At 39.4% G+C, this 16,551-nt stretch overlaps 1 protein-coding gene and 1 pseudogene across 4 annotated transcripts in view; both read left to right on the forward strand.

Annotated features, from left to right (window-relative positions):
* The window catches only part of LPAR1 (lysophosphatidic acid receptor 1), a 410,361-nt gene that overhangs the window by 44,070 nt on the left and 349,740 nt on the right, over positions 1-16,551 (forward strand). The gene's annotated exons all lie outside the window — the stretch shown is intronic.
* On the forward strand, positions 2,767-4,959 carry LOC101429770 (pre-mRNA-splicing factor RBM22 pseudogene; annotated as a pseudogene).

Here is a 16,551-nt window from a genome sequence, read left to right on the forward strand (position 1 = left end):
TTTTCTGAAGCAAATGAAAGAGTATATGTTGCAGCTCTTTGTAATCTTTAAAAACAAATGCAAATATTAATAAAAGCCACTCTTATTTTTATTTTTCAGTGAAGATATTCCCAGATCATTGCATGCCAGAAGTGAATTTTTCCTAAAATAATTTACAGTAAAAAAAAAAACCTACTAGGCATTTGAACTTCATCCTTGAATGTTTTCACTGTTGCTTATCTAACATGTAGTAGAATACACAGAGCATTAAGAGGAATTAGCAGATCAACCTCTGTAACATTTATAGCTTATCCGTGTTGTGAGCTCAAGCCATTGTTTTTCCATTTCTGCTTCAATTCTTTCCTCACTTGTTATATAATCAGTTATTTCTCAGCATTGAAAGCATGAGAAAAGTTCTTTTCCCTTTAGAGATTGCTGATTTGCCATATCCTAGGAAAAAGAAATATAGAAAAGCTGTTAATGAAGGTGCAGATGCTCCTGGGGTCTCAGTGTTGTGAAAAAAATTAGTGCAACCCCTTTCTGGGTTGGAAATGCCTTGTTGCCTTTGGCTATACCTGAAGCCCAGGAATGCAGAGCAGTGGGAGTGGCAAGGGCTAGGAGAGGTGACAGCAGCAACTAGGTGAGATGGCCTGCAAGGAGGTCTTGCCCATAGCAGAGACTTCTTCTGCAACTATCCAGGAATTTTGCTGGAAACCAAAAAAAGCTGGAGAAAAGGAGGTGGAAAGGAGCAGAACTGATACTCCAGCAACTGGACTTGTGAGGCTACCAGAGCTGTGCTTGCTTATCCAAATCCTGTGGATGGGCCTGCTTTCGGTTCATGTTAGGCTATAAACCATGCATGTTTTCATTGTGAATATTAAATAAATATTTAAGAAATAATGGTGGTTCACACAGTGGGATTTGGAGGCCAAGTTGGCCTCTCACATCCTATGTTTGGACATTCATTATGCTGCACAGAGTTCACTGGAAAAAGATTTCATAATGGCAATGCAGAGGAAATCATAAGCCCATAATGCACAGAATCAGGGGATCACTGAGTTTCTTTAATATGTGGAAATATTTAGCTGTTTATTTTAAATGATAGCTTAAAATGTGCCTCCAAACAATCTAGAGTTTGAACATCATAAACCACTCTGTGAAGAAATATGTCATAAAAACAAATTCTTTCTTAAAGACAAAGTTTGCTGGAAACTAAATCTTCAAGCCTTCTTTTAAAGATTTTCATTTTTAAGTCTATAAATCTAATACTGAAGAAAGAAATAGATAATCAAATAAAGGAATTAATTCTATTAAAAGCATGGTGGACTTACCTCCATTGGAGTTGATCAGCCTTGATATGCTGATTGATTGCCTTTTAATTACTTAGACCATTGGCGTCTATCCTAACCCTGGAACTTCTAATTATTTTTATAATTTCAGTGGTGCATGGAGAGGATCCCTATTTATCACACAAGTTCTGAAAATAAGTCAGGCTCAATTTATGTACATGTTTAGCTTTTATTCCCACTATTTTTTTGCATGAGTAATCCTTCATATTACTCCAATATCCTAAGACAATTTTTGGTGAAGTTAAATCCCAACAGCTCAAATGAATATAGTTAATTGCCGTTTACATAGACCTGGGTATGAAGTGATTAAATGGCAGTAACAATAGCATATTTACTCCAGGAAAATGATTATTGAGAATACAAAAGAAGTATCATGGCATTCAGCAAAGAACAAGTGGAACAAACTATGGAGTGGTACATACCAAGGAAGAAAGGAACAGTTAGTCAAAATGATTTAAGAGCATTCTCAGTTCTTACTAAGGAAGATGTGGAGAGTTCAATAAGAACTTCCTGAGAATAATGGATTGGAGCAAAGAAACAAAGAAAAATTGATTCAAAATACATGTGTCTGCGGTCGCCCCTCGGGCTGAAGTGTGGTTTGCTGACCTGGCGGGGGGCAGCGGCCGCGGTAGGCCTATTCCAAACCGCTGCCCCTGTAATAGGGAGGTTGGTCCGGCCCACCGCCACCCCTGAAGGAAGCTCGGCATGGGCGCAGAGTGCCCTCGGGTCTCCCCTTCTCCGCAGCCATGCTTCCGCGGCCGCCCCTCCTCCCAGATAGCGCCGAACGATGCCTTCTTTCTCCCTACGCAGGCGCAGGGCGGAAAAATCCAGTCTGCCCTTTCCCCTCCCCCGACAGCAGCAACAGCCAGGCGTGGGCGGAAAAATCCAGTCTGCCCTTTCCCCCCCCCCCCCCCACAGCAGCAACAGCCAGGCGTGGGCGGGAAACTCAAGTCTGCCCTCTACCCCAGCAACAGCAGCCACCAATCACTAAACCCTGCCACTTCCCCCACCAACAGCAATAGCCAATCCCTAATCACCACCCCTCCCCCATCCAGTACCGCCCACTGACCTTTCTCCGGCAACCAATCAGAACAGGGTGTGGCTTTGACCAATCAGCCTTCCCCAGCCCCTATAAAACTGTTGCCTCTCCCTCAATAAAGTGGACTTGCGTGTTTACCTTGTCTCCGCGGTAGTTCTTCTGCTGTGCGCCCTCCAGTCCTGAGAGCCCCCGACAAGGGCCTGGCCTCCCTTGTCCTCAGTTCGTCGCCTGCTTCTCCGGGCGACCCCGTCAGCCGAACCGCGCAACCCCTGTGAGACCGACCCCTCGTCCCAAGAGGGACCGACCCCTTGTTCCAAGTCGGACCTACCCCTCATCCTAAGCTGGACCGACCCCTCGTCCGCAGCCAGACCCACCTCTACCGACCGAGCAAGCCGCCGCATGTGTCCTCTGTCCAACACCTACAACAGGCAGAACTGGGAGGATGTGGACTTCCCCATTCTGTGCCAGGGTGTCTTGGAGAAAAACTATCCGAATGACCAAAGATAAATAGGGAAGGGTTGCAAAATCTGTGCCAGGCCACTCACAGTGCTTCACTGGTGCCCTGGTCTGCATGTGTTTCAAGAAGATGGAAGTGTGCCAAACCTGCAGCAAATTGAAAAATGTCTGCCATACCTGCCTTTTGGACCCAGAATATGGCCTGCTCACACACTTTTGTGATGTGGGGTTGTCTTTTAAGGAAGACATGTCAAAGTCTGATGTCAACAGAGAGTACTACACACAGAATATTAGAAAGATTTCTTAGTCTGATGGAACACAGGCAGTTAGCAAGCTGCAGGAAAGCCACATCCACCAGTGACGTGCTGCTCAAACTGGCCCAGACCACACCCTACTATAAAGAGAATCAGTCTCACACTAGCTCCTTCCAGGTGGAAGGGGAGTATAAGAGAAGAGAGTCCATATGGACATGAGAAGTCTACAGATCCAGATGACCCCCTTGCTAATTAGAATATCAAGGACTGATTTGGAATCAATAACCCTGTGACAGATAAGTCTCTAAAGTGGGCTTCAATAATATCTCAGCTGGACCCGCCAGGGGACAAGACTATCATCACATTATATGTTGCTGGTCTGGGAGATATCCTTACTGAGACAGATCTAAGAAATCATTTCTACCAGTTTGGAAAGATTCAGCTGAACACCTTTTTGCATAGAGAGCAGTGTACTTTCATCTAGTTTGTCACAAGGCAAGCTGAAGAAGTGCCTGCCAAATAAACCCTTTAATGAGTTGATTGCCAATGGCTGCAGACTCAACATGAAATTGGGAAGATCCCAAGCAGTCAGAGGAAAAGAAAAGAAGAAAGCAATCACAGATTCTGAAATAAATCAAGAACCCATTCCAGGATGGCTAAAAACTCTTCCTCTTCCTCCTGCAGCATCAGCAAAAACCTCTGCCAACTACCTCAACTTATCCCCAAGTGATTCTCATTTCAGTTCAGAGATTGAGGTAGTATCTGCCAGGCTTTTCCAATGTAAAGTTACTATTTTCCCTTTGTAACTATTAAGTATTTTGTGGCAGTGGAAACTTGAAACTATGTGAGTATCCTGTTCCTCATTAAGCGTTCAACTTATTCACTTATTTACTTTTATCAGAATAGATCCATTGTTTCCTGGTTTCTTCAGCAGGTTCTAATTAATTATTGTCATGATTTAAGTTGATGCCTACTTTGCTCTGCCCCACCTAATGGCTTTAAGACTGAGTTATAGGGGGAGGGAAGAGAAGGAAAGAGAAGGAATAAAAGAAGATGGGAAGAGATGGGAAGGGAAGGAAAGTGAAGGAGAGGAGGATGAAGGAAATCTATATTTTGTTTTTGATTATTTAAATTTCTATTTCTGGACCTATCATGTCAGCAGATGGAAAATTTATCTTTCGTTTTTTATTGAGTTCTACTCCAATTCCTCTGGGATTGTATTGAAATACAAGGGGATTACATTGTTCTTAAGTGGTCATTGGAAGCCCTCCTGGTCATGGGTTTACCCAGGCCAGTGCTGAGAGCCCTTGTCTCTATCCACATAGCTTCTCCCTATCAGGAAATCACTGCTTAATTGTTTTCTGGGAGCCACAGGGCTTTCTCTCCTGCTTCTGGGCCCCTCCTTAGAGGTAAGACCTACACAGACCTACTCTGTTTCTTTTGCTTCTCGTTCCAATCCAGGAAAACTTTTCTGGTATTGAGGTGGGGTAGTGTGGGGAAGCCCCAAGTTATTCACCCTGCTTTCCCCAAACATTTAAGCCATAGCTCAATCTTCTAAATTGTCTTCAAGGCTTGAACTTTTAGAGCATAAAAAGCAGGGTGAATCACACACTGTTTATCCTTTCTTTCATTATCAATTTATTAGTCAGCCAAAGGAGTGCTGATGCAGGGTTCCAGAAATCTGTTGGGTTTTATAAAGGGTATTTATTTGGGGTAAAATCTTCAGTCCCAAGGATGTAGAAAGTCCAACTTAAGGTACCATATGAGGTACTTTCTCACCAAAGTCAACTGCCACGTGTTGAAGAAAGATGGTAGGCCATCTCTGCTGGGTTTCAGCCTTCCCCTCTGGGCTTCCTATGTCAGTCTCGGCTCTCTTCTCTAGGTCAGTTGTAAGCTATCAGGCAAATGGTCCCTCTCTCCCTGGGGTTTCAGCTGTTTGAAACTTCTCCTTTCTGTCACATAGCAGGACCAAAATGACAAAGTTCTCTGTGTTTCCTCTTGAGTGGGAGAGTCTATTTCTATCAGCTCACCAAGAGGATAGGGACTCAACCTGAGTCATGCCTTACTGACATGATTGAATGAAAGCCCTCATCTTAACAGGTAATTTAATCAAGGGCCCCTCAACAGAATCCAAAATAATAAATGGGTATCAAACCCAAAAGAATAGATTAGTTTACATAGCCTTCCTCTTTTTGGGAGTCCCAAAAATAGCCTCAAACTGTCATAGCCACCTTCCTAACATTCTAGGGTAAGTAACTCTCCAGGAATTATTATAGGTGAGTATCTTGGTCTGGCAGACCCAGCTTAAGTATTGGAATAAAAATTCAATGTTCAGAGTGGGTACATCTAGGGGAGAAGCTGCCTTAAAGAATTCTTTTTTTTTCCCTCAGAAAATCACTAAATACATTCATTTTTAGTTATTATAATTACTTTCTGATTCAAGGCAGTCACTAAACTGGCTGTTAGCCCATAAACCTTTGGGAAAACTTGAATATGGACTGACTATTAGATGATACTGCTAATTTTGTTAAATGTGATAGTTGTTATGGTTTGTAGAAGAATTTCTTTATTTTAAAAAGCTGTGTGCTGAAATGTTTAGGTGTGACATGAAGCCTGCAACTTACTTTCAAATGGGTCAGCAAAAACGCGTGTGCGTGTGTATGTATCTCTCTTCCCCTCTTCTCTACCCTTTTCTACCTCAAAACACAGAGCAGATGCTGAGAGAGAGAGAGAGGGAAGGAGAAGGAGAGGTAAGGCATGTATGACAAAATATTAACAATTGTTAAATTTAAGTAAAGGGTTGAGAATGTTCACTGTATTATTATTGTAACTTTTTTATAAATTCTGAAAACTAAAAAAAAGATTGGGAAAACACAGCTTGTGAGTGATCAGAGTGGTTAGAATTCCAGCTTTTGTCACTTACTAGCTGTCTGTTCTGGGCAATTATTTAAACTCTCAAAGCTTCACTTTGTCCTTCTGTAAATAATGATAATAATGGGAAGGAGGAGAAGAAAAACTTTACCTACATTTATGGTGTTTTCATGAGGATAAAGTGAGATCATCTAGCTGAAGCACTTAGCATATGTTAGAAAGTTCTTAATACTTATTACTTATAGCCATTTCATTTTCATTATAAATATGCCTTCACATTCCTTGTGGGTGAGATTTTAGGGAATGATGTGGATTGTTCTGGGTTCATTCAGCTCTGAAGCAGAGAGGGACTTTCACAGTCTAGAGTCCTTGGGAATTCTTTGATAGCTATCATGGCATAGAGGTGGGCTAACTATTCCCCTACTTTATTTGAAATTGAAGCAGCTGTGGGTCTCCTACAGGCTTCCTAGGTTTATGGCAATACTGGGTTAGTGAAAGATTGGAAGAAGAAAAGTTCTGGGATCCTCCCACAGCTCTGTCCTCTTGGTGCACATGCTAGGAATCTTCCTTTGGAGAGAGACTTCAGGTCATAAGGAGCCAATGCTATGGATAACGTACTGCCTGAAATGAAGAGATAATTTTTTTTTTCAGTTAACAGTTTGCCTTGCATAACAAGTGGGAAAAGGAATGCTTTTTCTTCCTGTTTTGACAACCTGGTCTGGGTATCATTCATTCATTCATTTCTCACTCACTCTTTCATCCACTCATCTAGGTAGTATTTATTGAGCACCTATTATGAGACAGGCACCTTTAGATGTTGCTTTCTTAGCTCTAGCTCCATCTTTTTCAGCTCTTCCTTACCCAACACCTGGAACAGATGCCTGGAGAGAAATGAGATCTTCAGTGTATTATAAAGAAGTATTGGGATGGATTAAAAATTCCCTCCTAATGAGTGAACCCTTCGTTCTAGCCTCATCAACATAACACCCAAGTAGATTGTCCCTGATCTGGTAAGCAGACTCTAGGAACCCAGTAGCAATCTCTTGAAACTATACCAAACATTTTGCCAAGGAAAGTTTCTCATCTCATTTCCTTGAAGCTTTGAGGCTATATTGTCAGTTTTCCAAGTTTGCTAAATAGCCAAATACAACACAGTGGGTTGACTTAACGATGGGAATTTGTTAGTTCATGGTTTTAGAGGGCAGAAGTTCCAAGTCAAGGCATAGACAAGGCCTACTTTCTCCCAGGGTTGGTGACATGCGTCCATTCACATGGTAATGCCCTTGGTCTTCTTCTGTAGCTCTTCTTCAACTCCTGGATTCTTCTCTTTATCGGACAAAGACCCATGCTCATTTAGTTGGGCCACATCTTAACTAAAAATTGCTTTTTCAAGAGGTCTTAGTTACAATGGGTTCACACCCAGAGGAGTGTGGATTAAGATTAAGAACATGTGTAAACTGGGAACATAATTCAGTCTACCACAATTGTGTGTAATGTGTTCGAGACTTACACACACAGCAGCAAATGTTATAATATAATTTTCTTTCAACAACTTCCTTATCCATAAGAAAAATACTCTGGTACTTCTCTTGGATACTTGGTCATGTTATCCATTGCTCCCACTATTTAAATACATTGAAACCTCAGTACTTTCAGAGGGTATCTTATGGGTAAGTAAATATTTTTGAAACTTATTATCTTAAAAGTTCTAATGATGGTAAATATGAACCTATACTGAAACTGTAAACAAAGCAAGTTTTTCACTGAGAGGGTTTTAGACTATTTTAACCTAACTTTCATTCATGGAAAGTATGGCTTAGGAAAAAAGTAATGAAACTGTAATGCATCAGAAAAATAACTATCCTAGATATTTGACTGATATGGATATATCTGTCTTGGAGTTTTAATAATTTATATGTCAAGAAGAACAATATTTTAAAGTTGAAATATGACAAAATGAAATGAATTTTTCCTCCCTTTTTTTCCTACCTCAATAACTTAACACCAATTGCTTAGCACAGTTTCTAGCACATCATATGATCAATATGTTGGATACAATAAAGGTCAATTTAGGATGAAAGTTAAAGAATGACTTATTAATCAATTGCCAGAGAATTCACCTGCTATTTTGTTGACATTTTTGTACTATATAAGTAGTGGAATGCCCCCATTATTTAATGAAAAGATTAGGGAAATGTATATTGAAAAGAAGGAGAATGAAGTCAAAAGGCAGGGTAAAAAACAAGAAGTAAGGAGTATTTCAAGTTTATATTTTCTATTATTTTCATTGCATGTTTCTTAGGCTAACTAGGTAAAAAAGACTGTGTAGTACACTATGGTGGTTTAAAAGGTGTATCTGTCGTTCTTTGACCCATCTCCCATTGTGAAGTGGGATCAATGACCCCTTCTCCTTGAATCTAGGCTTACCTTAGTCACCCACTTAAAATTAATAGAATGCAGGAGACGTGTAAATGATGCTGTGTGATTTCAGAGGCTAGATCAGAAAAGGTCATGAGGTTTCTGCTTAGTTCTCCTAAGCTTTTCACTCTAGGAGAAGTCAGAAACCACGTGAGAAGTCTAACTACCCAAAGGACACCATGCTGTTGAAGACATGTGTAGGCACTTCAGTCAACAACCCCAGCTGAGCTCCTAGCCACTGGTTAACCTCATCTGCCAGCCAAGTGATTGAGCCATGTTGGACCCCCAACCAAGAAGCCTTCAGATGACTACAGCCTTAGCGGACATCGGAATGCAACTGCATGAGAGAACTAAGTTAGAGCTGCTTAGCAGAGCCTTTCCCAAAATCCCAACCTTCAAAATTGTAGCAAAATAAAATGATTATAGTTTATACCACTATTTTGAGGAATAATTTTTTACAAAAGAGTAACTGGAGCAATAATGTTGTTTCAGAGTTTAAGGAAATGTAAAAGATCTTGAATGTCGTTGTTCTACTGTGAAAACACCAGAGCAGCACTTCCCTTGATAGAATCCAGTTTTCCATTTTACATGTTACTGTGCCGACCACATCCCCATCATCATCTTTGGTCATTTCCTATAGCCTTGCACTAGCCCCAAGTCTTAGCAAGCCACTTTGGATCAGATTTTTCCCAGACTTGTTCATTACTCTAACAGACTCCAGCTTTATAAAATCTGCATGAGGAATTACTGTCAAAACTAGCAGGAGAAAAGTATATGTGTTTTGCTCAAAGCCACTGATTAGATTTTGAATTATTTTGCTTCTCTCTAGCATTCCAAGAATGAGATGCTTGTATTTCCAAGATTCTTTTCTGCTGAATAACAGACTACAAATCATGGTGTAAATGACTTTTGTTGTGAATTGGCCATGTGGGGTTGAAATTCTTTTTCGCTTCTCACTTTATGATTTTGGTCAGACTTACCTTTTTTACATTACCATGAAGCCAAGAGGAACATGTAAAGCTAAGCACTTTTCTTGACAAAGTATGGACTTTTCACATTTGGCCTCTGTTAAAGGCACAGGCTTCTTCCCAAAATAATAGATTTAGGGAAGAGTAAATGGACAAGAAACAGAGAATTCTAACAATTCAATAGCTATTTGAGGAGAAGCAAGTCTTTCTTTTTGTTCTTTCTCTCTTGATACAAAAGAGAATTTATCACTTATCACTTCAGTTTTCCTTCCTTTCCTTTTTTTGCCCTAGAGACAAGTCATTTTGGTTTTATCTTATTCATTCAACAGATATTTATTAAGCATCTACTATATGCTTCCCCCTGTCTTAGATATGGGAATATTTCAGTGAACAATGCAAAGTCCCTGCTGTAATAGAGATGGCATAAATTAGTTGGTATTAGGTGCTACGGGGAAGAATAAAACACAATGAGAAGGAAAAGGGGTAGGGATGGGGGAGAAGCAACTATTTGTATTTTAATTTAGGGTGCTCATAGCCTTTTTGGTAAAATCAGGTTTGAGCAAGGATCTGAAGGAAATTGTGGTATGCAAAGTAATTCTCTCCCTGCCCCCAAAGATTTCCATGTCCTAATTCCCAGAATCTGGGTTTTTGTTACTTTACATGCAAAAGGGTCTTTGCAGATGTGATTAAATTAAGAATCTTGAAATGGGAAGATTAACCTAGAGGGAGGCAGGAGGTTTCAGAATCAGACAGGGAGATGTGGTAACTAAAAAAGAGTAAGAAAGATGGGAAGATATTACACTGCTGTCTTGAAGAAAGAGGAATGCAGATGGCCTCCAGAAGCGGGAAATGGCAAAGAAACCGGTAATGGCCTGAGGCCTCCTGAAGGAATGTAGCCCTCTTGACACTTTGATATTAGGACTTCGACTCCAGAATTGTAAGATAATAAATCTGTGTTGTTTTAAGCCACTGAGTTTCTGATAATTTGTTATAACAGAACTGGAAGCTAATAGAGAGGTGAAGAAGCAGAAGCAGGATTTTCAGATAATGGGAGAAAGAGCAAATCAGGAAGAAAGCACTGCAATGGCAAAGGCTTTGAGGTGGGAGCAAATAGTACACGTTGAGGAGTAGAAATGAGACCCCGTGTCCAGGGGCAGGCGAGTCAGGGTAGACTGGCAGGAGAGTAGGCCAGCAAGCTGGAGGTATATAGACCCAGACCTTTATTCTGAGTGAGTTGGGAGCTCCCCCAAAATATGGAGCATTCATTACTACTGAAAATATATTACGCAATTTATTGTTTGTCCTTTGTTTTCCCCAATGTGTGGAAGTTCCTAATTTTTATGTCATCAAATCTGTTAAAAGTTTCCTTTATGGATTCATCCATTGTTTATATGTTTAGAACTACCTTTCATACCTCACGATTAATTCAATAACCAATTGTAATTACTTCTAGTGTTTAATGGTTTCATATCTACATTTTACTTTTTTATCTACCTGGAATTCATTGTTTATGTACATTATTTAGGTGAGGCTCTACTTTATTTTTCTTTACTGTCCCAATTTTCCCAATATTAATAGCTAGTTCATGCAACAGTGTTCTCAACAATATTAGCTAGTTCATGACCTTCCCACTGGTGTGAGACACTCCTTTATAAAAAATACTAAATTCTTATGCATACTAAAATCTGTCTCCTGGCTACATACTTTGATCCATTCATCTGTTTTTATGTTCTAGATCAGGTATTTTAGGTCTCAAATGTCTAGAAAATTAAAAAAAAAATAACTTGCCAAATGTCCAGAAGTAAGAGGGTGTTTGGCTCATTTGGGAAATTAAAATCAATTGTTCACATTATTGAATTGTAGGGGAAAGGAGAAGAAGAAAATTGGAGGGACGAGGCTAGGGGCATAGGTAAGGCTTGTTAAGTTAAGCTCAGTAGTTTATACTTTATTGCATGGACAATGGAAAACTATTAAAAGATTTTAAGCAGAGAAGTGACATGATCACATATAGTATACCAAGGTAACCATATTCAAAATGAACTCAGTGGGAAGCTAGAGCTCAAAGCCAGAGGTAACTAAGAATTTAAATCTCCTAGATCTTGGGGAAGGATACTGGACTTTCCCAGTGCCTTCCCAAGATTGAGCCTGGCTGACATTTGAGTTACACAGAATAGGTTAAATAAATGATGGCACATTCGTGTGCATGGGTAGTGGAATAAACATCTAACCCCAACATTTATAAACAATGCTATAGAAGAATTTTTAATGGAGAATTATTTCTGAGTACCAGGTAGATTATTGAGTGATTGTAACACTTTCTCTTGCTTGTTTAAATGTTATTTTTATAAAAACTTGCTATACATTTTGTAGTTAGAAAAGAAAAAACATTTGAATTCTGTATTTTTTTGGTTTTATGTATCTGGAATGATTCTTTTCTCTTTAACACATGAATAACTACTCACTTGAAGATAATATCCTTGTGTCATGACACTTCCCTTAGAAAATCTTATAGCCTTTTCCTCATTTTCTTTTGGCATTTTTTTATTGGAGAGAATTTTGAGACCAAAAAAAATGTTTTTTATCCTTTGTAGGTTACAACCTCCCCACACTTCTTATCCTAGAACATGTTAATCCCTTTTGATAGTAGTATTTTAACCTTTTTGTTTTTAAGCTTAGAAAAATTATGACCTAAAAGTGTCCTGCTTTTGTCCTGTGACCATTGCTAGTTATTTGAATTGATTTTCATGTAAGTTCTCTATATTTATAATCTCTCATAATTTTCAGCTCCTTGTCACTACAGCTATAGTAGAGGAAGGCTATTTTTCCACATTTGCTTCTTTGCCATGTCATTTCTTCTCTTTTACTGCCTCCATTGCAGATTTTGATTCTGCTGTTTCAGTGTTAGTTTCCTTTGTTTCTTCCTCTCATTCAGTCCTGTTTTTCTTAATTATTGTCTTTGCACCTAATTTTGTTACACTAATTTATCTGCTCCTTCCATATAATTTTCTCCCTCTCTCTTATCCACATTCACCTCTTGACCCCACTAAGAATGCCAAGTTTTTGAAAAATGTCCCTTGGTTTCTGTCAAATACCATTTTCAAAGACAGGCAAGTCTCTTTTTGTATCCTTCCCTTGTGGTACATAATTTTTTTCATAGGTCACATATTTAAAACATTTTTTCTTCTGTTTACTTTTTCAAAAATGGAAAAACCTGTTCAAACTTGGTGTTTGTCTTTAGTCAAGGTGAGGGGGTCATACATGAGGGGCTGGGCTAGCTCTTGGGTGCCTCTTGGCCTAAATTCAACTGGGTTCCACACATTCATTGAGTGCATTCTGCTAGAAAGAGGCACCTTCATCTCTTAACTTCTTTCTCTGAACTCAAGAGCATGGTACCCATCATAACCAGCATTGTCCATTCTTTTTTTTTTTTTTTCTTCTTTATTTTTTTAAAATGTTACATTAAAAAAATATGAAGTCCTCCTATACCCCCCACCCAGCTCACCCCACTTCTCCCTCATCAACAACCTCTTTCATCAAATCGTGGCACATTCATTGCATTTGGTGAACACATTTTGGAGTACTGCTGTGTCACATGGATAGTGGTTTGCATTGTAGTTTACACTCTCCCCCAGTTCACCCAGTGGGCCATGGCAGGACATATAATGCCCAGCATCTGTCCCTGCAGTACCACCCAGGACAACTCTAAGTCCTGAAAATGCTCCCACATCATATCTCTTCTTCCCTCTCCCTACCATCAGCAGCTACCATGGCCACTTTCTCCACATCAATGCTACAATTTCTTCCATTACTAATCATAACAGTTCCATAGTAGAATATCAGGAAGTCCACTCTAATCCATACTCTATTCCTCCATCCTGTGGACCCTGGAATGTGATGTCCACTCCACCTCTATATCGAGAGAGGGCTTAGATTCCATATGGATGATGGATGCAATTCTTCTGTTTGCACTTGTAGGCACTCTTGGCCCCCTGGTGTGGTGGTTGATCTTCTTTACCTCCCTGTTAGCTGGCCAGGTAAGTCCAATAAACCAGATGGTAGGAGCTACAAGTCTGCTGAGGCTCAGGGCTTGGCTGTCACATGGACAGTCCAGAGATTCAGGTCTCCTGAGTATACACCAACCCCAGCGCCAACCACAGGTCCGGTAAAACAGCATTGTCCATTCTTGTCAAGGTTCATCCCATTTCTGCCTTTACTGTAAATCTCTCTTTAAGTGGAGCCAGAGACAGAGAGTGGAGGAAGGATGAATATCTCTTCTGCCCCCTTTCTTCCCAGAAGAGCTCTTTATTTCACATGTTGAAGCTTGGGAGACCCTAAGTATTTTTCTCAAACCAGCTCCATTGGTTTTTGGTCATTGGGAATTTCTTTCCTTCTATATAGTTTCATTATAATAGCTGTTACTCTTATTGCTGGTTTCATAGTTTTCTTCAACAGTATGTTTGTTTTCAGGAAATGTTGCTGCAGAAGTTGCTGAGTAGATACCATTTTATACCAAAGACTTTATACTTCCCTGTCTTTGGTAGAAATATCTTAGTTTTGTTTTCCATTGAAATGTCTTTTCTCAACATAGTTTTCTCACATATAATATTTTTTCTACACGTCCTCACAATGGCTTGGTTTAAACTTTGCTTTCATTTTATTTTAAGCTCTTAAAATCCTTTATGGAATTTGGAGGGACATAAATAATAAGTGAATACATGAGATGAATTCCTCTTTTAACAAAAGCTGCTAAATCACTCAGGTTAAAAAAATATGTAATTTCAAAAATTAGTAATACTCAGAATTTCCTAGTCGGCTTGTAAGCATTGACTACTTCTTAAATTATTCACTCACCATCTTGAGTGAACATTATCATATTTATTTCTGTGCCAAGAATCAATGGATGGAGACCAATAGAAGAATTAATAATTCGATGTTTACACTGCATTCTTGTTTTGAAGCAACTCACAGCCATTTACAAACTTGTTAGTCATTTTGAAGCAGCATCCCTGAGGATGAAAGGAAGTGTTTCTATCTCTGTAACAGACAATGGATTGTTGGTGGCTACAGATGGGCACATAGATGGAAGACATTTTATCAAGAATACCTGAGATCTATCTCCCTCCAGAGGCCCTACATTTCCTCTGTGTCATGCTGCCTCGATATCACCAAAGTCTTCCTCCAAATAACAAGAATGATCTCTACAACAATATGCAGTGATACAGTGTACAGTGATAATTGTACTCAACTGCAAACATTTTGCCTAAATTCTCAAAAGTGTAATAAATGTTCAGAGAACATTTCAAGAGTAAGGGAAATTTCCAGACAGTTCTATAATTGTGTAAAACAATCACCTTTTCCCAGAATGGTCCAAAAATGTGCAAAAGTATGGATTCCTTCTTAAGACTTAACTCTCCAGACACCATTAGTTAATCTTTAACCTAAAAAATAAACAAGGGTAGTGAATAATTTCTTCCATTTTTATAAATATTTAATCCGGAATACCTAAACAACAGATTAATTTGTGGAAGTGGATATGACTATTACAGCTCTCGGTGAAAAGTGTTCAAGAATCAAGAACTTGATTTTTTAGGTTCATAAATTGCTAGGGTATATATAACAAATGGAGTTCATTTTTACTGTCAAACATCTTTTGGGTTCTGTCATGCTTAATCTGTGTGTGTGCTGTTTAGTTTGGGATCTCTTCATGTGTCTGGTCTCTGTCTTTTATAAAGAAGATTGTTGATGTTCCGCTAGCAAGGTTTGTCACAGAGAAAGATAGTAGAATCACTGGAATTTCACTATAACAAGACAATTTCGATTTTGTATTATATTTTTACCTCCTTTGATACAGTTAAGCTACTGAGGAACTGGAAGCATCCTATACTGCCTAAGGACAGTGTATTTTACTGCAAAAGAATGCTACTAAAAGGAGGGTGGGGACGGTTGTTGGCACAAAATACTACTTTGGAAAAGAATCATTTTAGAGTGCGGTTACTTTAAAACAGTAACTCATATAATTATCTACTTAAACCGAATATCAAGTCATTAAAATTTTTTGTCTCCTCTATTTTAGTGACAAATATCTTATTTTTCCATTTCGTGGGGAAATACTTATACTCCTCACCTGTTTTTATGGCCAAATGCATGTTTGCTTAACTTCTATGTGCCTCCATTTCTTGGGCTATAATGACACCTAATCCATATAGTTGTTGTGGTTTAAATGAATTAATATATGTAGACACTTAGAACGGTAATGGCCACGTTGTAAATGGTCAATAAATGTTTGCTATTATAATAATTATTTTAATAAAGACTTATTTATTGAGGCTAATCATGTTTAGGCATGTACTAAAGGCTTTACATACATCTTCTCATTTTATCTTTACAACAACCTTTATGATTCTGATGGTATTGTCCTCATTTTACAGATAAAACTGTGAGTTCAAAACTTGCCCAAAGTGGGAAGTGGACCTGGCCCAGTGGTTAGGGCATCCGTCTACCACATGGGAGGTCTGCGGTTCAAATCCTGGGCCTCCTTGACCCGTGTGGAGTTGGTCCACGCGCAGTGCTGATGCACACAGGGAGTGCCACACCACGCAGGGATGTCCCCCACGTAGGGGAGCCCCATGCGCAGGGAGTGCACCCCGTAAGGAGAGCCGCCTAGCGTGAAAGAAAGTGCAGCCTGCCCAGGAATGGCACCGCACACCCGGACAGCTGACACAACAAGATGACGCAAGAAAAAGAAACACAGATTCCCGTGCTGCTGACAACAACAGAAGCGGACAAAGAAGATGACACAGCAAATAGACACAGAGAACAGACAACTGGGGTGGAGGTGGGGGAGGGGGGAGAAATAAATAAATAAATCTTAAAAAAAAAAAAAAAACTTGCCCAAAGTGCTATAGCTCACAAGTGGCGGAACCTGAATTCTGTCTCTTCTGGCTCCAAGGGTAATAATACATTCCTCTACAACCTAAGTTTTATTGTCTGTCAGTATAACTCCTGCTTAAGCAGGAATTCCACTGAAGAGTTCCATATTCTTCACAGCTCCTGATTGATTCCTAATGTAGAATCAGGAAGCAAATAGGTGAACTTTTTTGTCCCATACAGTTACTCTGGATCTGATTGTCCTGGCAGTAATTGTTCAGAAGTTAGGAAGTGAATTAATTGTATGGTTTTCCTGACACAGAATCTTAAAAGACTAGTCACTGTGACAT

The sequence above is a fragment of the Dasypus novemcinctus genome, chromosome 8 (genome assembly GCF_030445035.2).
Source record: "Dasypus novemcinctus isolate mDasNov1 chromosome 8, mDasNov1.1.hap2, whole genome shotgun sequence".
Lineage (NCBI taxonomy): Eukaryota > Metazoa > Chordata > Mammalia > Cingulata > Dasypodidae > Dasypus > Dasypus novemcinctus.